This window comes from Etheostoma spectabile, unplaced genomic scaffold (genome assembly GCF_008692095.1).
Source record: "Etheostoma spectabile isolate EspeVRDwgs_2016 unplaced genomic scaffold, UIUC_Espe_1.0 scaffold280, whole genome shotgun sequence".
Lineage (NCBI taxonomy): Eukaryota > Metazoa > Chordata > Actinopteri > Perciformes > Percidae > Etheostoma > Etheostoma spectabile.
In genome coordinates, this window is record NW_022605578.1 from 1,382,382 (window position 1) to 1,388,967 (window position 6,586).

General features: G+C 39.5%; 1 long non-coding RNA gene across 1 annotated transcript; it reads right to left on the bottom strand.

The window, feature by feature from the left end:
- Positions 1-1,789: 1,789 nt before the first annotated feature.
- Positions 1,790-6,055, bottom strand: LOC116686004 (uncharacterized). The gene is made up of 3 exons (XR_004331118.1): positions 5,992-6,055; positions 3,736-3,745; positions 1,790-1,800 (listed from the first exon to the last, which is right to left on the bottom strand). It is a non-coding gene; the product is annotated as an uncharacterized LOC116686004 (long non-coding RNA).
- Positions 6,056-6,586: the final 531 nt, after the last annotated feature.

Here is a 6,586-nt window from a genome sequence, read left to right on the forward strand (position 1 = left end):
TATGCTTTGACCGCGCCCCCTTTCACAGCTAATGAACTGTATGAGGTATTATTGAACACTGCAGGGCATTCCCTTTTCATTTCTGATGATTTGCAGTGACTGAGTGCCTAATGCATGGTCGCAAGGAGCGGCGTCCGCCAGTAACCTCAACGCACATAGAAGAGTGAGGGCCCGTCCAACGCGGCCTGCAGCTTTAATCAGGGGTCCAAGCCCGAGGATTCTTGGACTGGTTCACACAGCAGGGCTGTGGAACCTTATTGTTTTGCTAATGATTCTTCTCCATTATTATTCCTCTCCGCGTAAAACTACCGCTGCAGCCTAAACCATACATGGTGGCGGTGTACCATTTTCAGGACTGGTCTAAAACTCTGCAAAGACCTCAGATGCAAAAATTAACCTACCGTGCAATGGATCTGCACGAAACTTGACACATCGTATCTCCAGAACGACCTGACAAAAAGTTGTGTAAAGATGTTCTATAGAATAAAAAGTGTGCATATTCCACACAAATTTGTGTAGCTAACTGTGAAAACAGCAACTTTGCCATATCTTGGCCAAAATAAAGGCTGTCAAAGCCAAACGTTAGATTATTCCTTGGTATGACCTTCTGAGACTCTAAACCAAATTTCACAAAAGATTGCCACTAGGGGGAACTACAAATACAAAAAAAGTTTATTTCTTGAACTGCTCAACTAAATTTTACAACATCTTATGGTTATCATCTAAGGCCACTCCTGAGGTGCCCCTTACAGTGGTTCAAATGGGCGTGGCCTATGGGCCCACGTTTAAATTAACCACTTACACTACAGTGAATTACTTGAAATTAACAGGGTAGATGTACAATGGGTCGCTGGCCTGAGTTACCAAATATTACACATGTGGACAACTAGGTGGTGCTACAGTGACGTCAAACGTTTTTTTGCCTATAACTCCCACAATATACATCACACATTAAAAATCTTTACATCCACGTGTTCTCTGGATCAATTTGAGTCACATGATATGGGCCACCTTTATATTTTCTTCGCAATATTTCGCTAAGCACAAAACCTACTTTTTCATACTCGTCCCAGGCTTGCGACGAAACCTGGTTTGTAGCCCTGACAAAACGTTGTATAAAGAATTTTGCTACGTTACTGTATGCACATTTGAAGCCCAACTCACATTTTTGGTAGTAGGCTACCAACCACATATATCATATCTCAGCCAAATGAAATGGTATCAACATATAACATATGGGCAGTGTTGATCATACCTCCCCAATGCTCTGTTCTGAATTTGGTAAAGATTGGCCATTAGGAGGCGCTATAATCAACGTTTGTTGGTTTTGTCAACAAGGCAACACACTTAAAAGGGAAATTTGCAATTGCAATATCTTTGCCACAGTAAATGCTATCAACGCCAAACCTGTGATGATTGTTTGGCGTGCCACCTGGAGGCTCTGTACCAAATCTGGTAAAGATAGACCATTAGGGGGCGCTATAATCAAAGTAGCCAATTTTAGGCCATTTTATCCCTTCTGAGGTCGAGTGCGTCGTACGTGACGTCAAACGGCACTTCTGATTCATAACTTTGTAACTTAATAATTAGTAGAAACATACGGTCTTTCGTGCTAAAAGTTAACAGTGGTTCCGTTCTGCTGATGTATTTGTTGTCTTCCTATCCCTTACAGAAGGTTTTGTATCCAGCCTAGAAACCGAGAGTTTTTCGGGGTCATTGTGCTATTATTCCATACTGTTATGTGCACCTCTCAATATATTTTCCGACATTGGCCCCGCTACCGTTTTGCTTTGGGTTCCACTTTTGTGCTCTTCCCGGGTCGTTGGGGCTGACTTTTTTAAAATAGGCACTTTTAGCTGTAGCTGGGCAGTCATGTATTACATCATGAATACATAAAAACATCTCAGTAAGACAGCCTTTAGATATTTTGTCACATTTCTCCCAATAATTAAAGAGTAATCTAAAATTGGTATACTAATACCAATAGGTTGATTGATAGAGATCTCATTCATTTTAACTGGAACTGTTTTACAATCATAGGTCTTTGTATTTGCATGAATGTTATTTTCAAATGCACTTTTTAAAAACGGGTTTTCTTCAGTGTGTTTATAATTTTTTTAATTATTTTCCAATTACACTTGCATAATGCTGTCTTAATATTTAAATATTTCTTATTTTCATTTGAGTGGGTTTTTGTTGGAATTTTCATTTTGTAGTCAGGTCTCACTTGTAAATGAGATATTGAGCTCAATGTCATTTTATGATTAAATAAAGTCTACATGTTTTACTTTCTGTAGCCATTGTGCAGCCGTTAGGGGTTAGGCTTCATCCAGTTAATAGTAATCAATTCTTTTGTAATACAATTGACTGGGAAGTGCATCTAATACTAAAACCACTGAGTGGGAAGGTCCATTGCCACATTTTTTCCCAGTTCATCTTTGATGTTCACATTGGTTGCAGGTTTCATATTCATCATGGAAATCAAATATTCATCCTTATTTGTTTAATCAATGAAGTGATATGAATTGTTTGCTCTAAATGAGATAAAAGTAGATGCCTTGATGGACATGAATTAATGTGCTTACACACTTCTCGTGTTCACTAAAATATCCTTTTCACAAGATGCTTTTAGTAATTAAAACTAATGCTACCTCACAGTTTAGATTACCAAAAATGGGACATGAGCCAATAGATAAACGGCACAGTTTACCTTTTAAAGCCCATTATGATGTGTTGTAGTGTATCTCATTAAGCTGGGTCAAATGCAATAAAGATATATGGATGGATGGATTGTTATTAGCCAGCATTGTTGTATTAATGCTTATAGCTAGAACTGAGAGAGATGTTTGTACAGCTGGGCACTGAGCCGTCAAATCTCCCAGATATTGGGTCATTTCTGCACAGTACTTTTTGTTTAGTTTTCTATTTTTTCCTGCGTTCTCACCAGGAGGCATTAAGGTAAAATACTCTTGTCATGCCAATGAATTATTGGATGTTGAGGAGAGAGATGGAGAGAAGGGAAGAGAAAGAGCTCTGCAGATTGTCAGTAAGGTTGCCAGCTGAGAAGTTATATACTCTCTGCTCTTGCAAAGTAATCAATTTCTGCCTCTTCTGCTCGAAAACAGCTTCACACTTTCTCTACTGCAGATTTACTGGCACCCTTGGCCATACTTTAAGCAGCATCTAAATTTAATTCATATGATTTGGGGGATATTTTTCATAGTGGAGTTATAGATGGTTACTTGAACCTACTAGAAGTTAAAGGAGACCTATTGTGTTTTCCTGTATTTTCTATTACATCTAAAGTATCACTGTGTTGGATGTTCAAATTCAAGGGGGTCAAACATTTAAATAATGAAGTAAACTAATTTAAAATAAATTCCTGTGTGGAAAAACCTCCGACTACAGTTCTAAACAGTTTTTTTTTTTTTACTTCTGTGGCAGAGAACATACTGATATTGCCCTTTAATTCTAGTATTTTATTCCAGCATCAGCAAGTTATGTCTACACCCAGTAAGGGTCACAAAAGAACACCAAAGCCACCGGTGTCCAGTATAACAGAGGAGTCAGACTGTGACCGGTATGTGATTCTGATGTATCCTAATAATCCAGGTTCTCTGGACTAGGCTTTTTTTTTTATACATAAAAAATATTTAATTTTTTATTCACGGAAGGTTCACTGAGAGGCAGCCTCTCTTTTGCAGGAAGGTCCTGATCACATTCAAACAGTTACACACATTCATACCTAGAAGCTGCCCAGTTCAACCACAGTCTGATCTGCTGGCCAACGAGCGGCTCGAGGTTAAGGGCCTTGCCCAATGGCACCCCAGATATTATCCTTTTGCTCTGGGGATTGAACAAATGACCTCCCACAAGCTCTTTTCTCTAACCTTTATGCCACCACTGCCTAAAGATAGGCAGTATATCAAGCCGATTAACAGGCAGGCGCATCTCGGGGCAGCCTAGTGTTGTTAAAAGGTTTAAGTAGCCATAGGAAAAGTGAAGGTCCACTAAGATTTTGTGTTCAAGTGTTTTTTTTTTTCCTTTAGACTTGAAACAAAGAAATGAAGCACAGCGCACATTTCTTCAGGAAGACTTCTAAATAAACTTCAATCACCACCATCTCTCCCTTTAGCTGTTCACTTTTCAGTAAACCAACCAGAATTGGCCAAAAAATTCATGATCCAGTCACAGCATGACATCCTGCTTTAAATGACTTCTCTCCTTACTATCAGCTGTCTTTTCAGGCTAATGTGCAACCCTCCTCCTCCCCTCCCATCATCCAACCAGCTCCTCTCTTTCCGATAGTCAGGTCCTACTTTCGATCTCCAGGTTCCTGCTGCACCATCAGTGTCTAGGCTTCGTCAGGGGGGAATATGTCTGGCTTCTCTATCCCTTTAAATTTTTAACAATGGAGGCTGATTCCCCAAAACTCTGTAAATTTCGTATCATGCACATGTACATTAAATCTTTGCCTATCTGCAAAAAAGTATCTCCTTTTTTAACGATTATTTTTTGGGGGCTTTTCCACCTTTAGTAGATAGGATAGGTGATAAAGGGGAGAGAGAGAAGGGGAAGACATGCAGGAAATTGTCACAGGTCAGATTCGAACCCTGGACCTCTGCATGAACTTTCAAAGTATATGTGCGCCTGCTCTACCCACTGATCCAACCCAGCCACTGCAACAAAGTATCTCCTGATTGAAATGCTGGTTGCTACTGTGTGCAGCACTACGATTGTTAAAATTGTTAGTTTATTTTATTTATGAAAGCCAAAAAAAGTGCCAAACATTGGTCCAAATGACAACATACACTAAAAGTACACTACACACACACTGAACAAGACACAGCGCAGCTTTTCAACAATCCTTCATTGCGATCAAATGTTTCTCTGCAACACAAAGAGAGGAGATACAGAAAGGAGGGAGACATAACAAAAACACAACAGCAAGAACAATGTCTGCAGCTCACAAACAAGACACACAGAAACAGACAAACACATACACAAATAAGAGGCACTGGCAGAGAGAGGGGCACAAGCAAGTCTACAGCATGGATTTCAAGGATTCAGCGAAGCTGAACCAAGTGTCCAAAGACTTTCCTGGGGCTCCATTTATGCAAGCCGTAGAGACCTCCACATACACGGCATCCAGAAAGGAAAGGGTCCATGTACGAATAAACAAGTCATGAGGTGGTTTCTAATGGGTCGCAATCATTCTCTTAGCAGTAAGTCCCCCAAATACAGTACATTTGAGTTTTAGAGAGCTGGAGGGCTGACAGATAATTCATAATTTAAATTATTTTTTAAATAGCAGTTATTTTATAGTGTTATTTATTAATAACACAAATAAAAAAATGTGTATTTCCATTTGCAAAATTAACATTATTAGTGAAACTTTGTCCCTCTCCTTGGTGCAGTCACTGATTTTATTTCTATAATTGAAACTTGTAGCCTAGAAAACATGCACACTGTGGCATTATTGCCTGCCCATGTGATAAACCCAGTGAATACTAAAGAAGACCATGGTTTTTCTGTGAACTGCATATTCCAGTATGTGTGAGGGAATTAAACAAAAATGGTAAAGAAGTCAGAGTTGTGTTAATATATTTAACGTTTTGTTTACATTCTTTCAAAATAAATTATGTATTAATTACTTGCCCTTCACTTGAGCCCCTGCCCTCCAGAATGGCTGTACACGTCCCTGCGCTGAACTGAATGGGTGTAAGAGATAATACTGAAGTGGTTTAAAGTTTAAAATGAAATGTGATTCACTATATCTAACGATTGTTTTTTCAAGGCCATGGTGGTACTTATGTCAAGTCCCATTGGTTGCTGGGATCTGGGGATTGGGTAATGAGGCCTGATGATTGACACCTGAATGTGTTGATTGCTCCCATGTCCTTATGTGTTTGGGCAGTCACTCGCTCTCTCTCCCGCCTCAAGGTTGCTTGGTTTGTTTTAGGGTTTGCTTTGGTACTTTGGCTTTACTACACCTTCACACATCCATACACTACACACATTACTGATAAACTGATAGCACGTTTGTTTATTTATATACATTTAATTGAGCAAACGTGTGTTTTCCTCTTTTTGTCATACCTTCGAGCCAGGTTATGACAAAATACAATAAACGTATCAATATCTGCGATGTGCCACAGAGATGCAGGAAAAATGTCGCAAAAATTCAGCCGGGCAACGACCAAAAGCACGTAGCAAGGTCTAAGATCTGACAGATTACAAGTCCATCCCTCCTCCTTATCAAGTGCTGCTGCGTAGGGATGTCCAAATGAAGCTTGGTGCAGCATTTCCTCTCTTTTCTAAGACTAATAGATGGCAATCTCTATTCTACAAAGGGTTGAAGTCACATTTAATTGCCATAATTTAAACCAAGTGTGCCATATAGTTCAACAAATACAGCTAGTGGTTCATGAAGCATCATTTGGACATCACTATTGATATAAAAACGTCAGCTAAATATTTGTTGCTTGTTTTGAGGTCATCGGCAGCCAACAAGCAAAAACAGCTAAGGCCGAGGGTAATTAAAGGATGGGTGCACCTGACACCTATTTCCCTTTCTGAGCATGCT